Source organism: Chinchilla lanigera, unplaced genomic scaffold (genome assembly GCF_000276665.1).
Source record: "Chinchilla lanigera isolate Chin_1 unplaced genomic scaffold, ChiLan1.0 scaffold00021, whole genome shotgun sequence".
Lineage (NCBI taxonomy): Eukaryota > Metazoa > Chordata > Mammalia > Rodentia > Chinchillidae > Chinchilla > Chinchilla lanigera.
The window spans coordinates 43,146-43,867 of NW_004955422.1; positions in this window are offsets into that span (position 1 = coordinate 43,146).

Genomic DNA, 722 nt, shown 5'->3' on the forward strand with positions numbered 1-722 from the left:
CAGGTCCCCAGTGTGCTGCTGTATCCTCCAGAGGCAAGTGGCCAGTATCCAGGTCTGGCTCCTTCTCTGTACATCCCCAGGGTGAGAGTGCAGGGCTCTTGGGCCACCTGGATGGGGAAGCATGACAGCTGCTGGATTCTTCCCCTCTGACTGTCTCTTGCAACAGACCCAAGCTGAGGTTGCCCTCTGATCCCCCCATTCTCCAGGGCCAGTTCTATGGCTCAACCCTGTTTTGTTCAGGGGGTACTGAAACCTGGTACCTGGTGGAAAGCTCCAGCTGGAGGTAGATGCCACCTCCCAAAGTATCAGTTCTGAGAAAGTTCTGAAAATCCACCCAGATGGGGGAAATACCTCAGGCTGGCAGCTGTGGTCAGCAGCATTCTCTTCTCCAAAGTGTCAGGCTGACCGTGGGGCAGCAGCATATCTAGGCCTAATCTTGTCTTTGCTTGAAGCAACTTTTGAAGGTTGGTGAAGTAGAACTGATCTCACTGTGCGTCTTAAAGCTTCCTGGACATCTGTTTATGTTCAGTGCTATCAAAGGTCACTTAGGAAACCTTCATTCTGATCATGGATCCATAAAGAAATTGTAAATGACTCACAAACAGCCCTGCCTGGTGGCTGACTTCTGATGAACACCAGTGGACAGTATCTTTTGCTGAAGGCATCAATCCTTCTAAAAGCTTATGTGTGTGAGCAGTGGTGGACACAGGTCATCTCTGCTC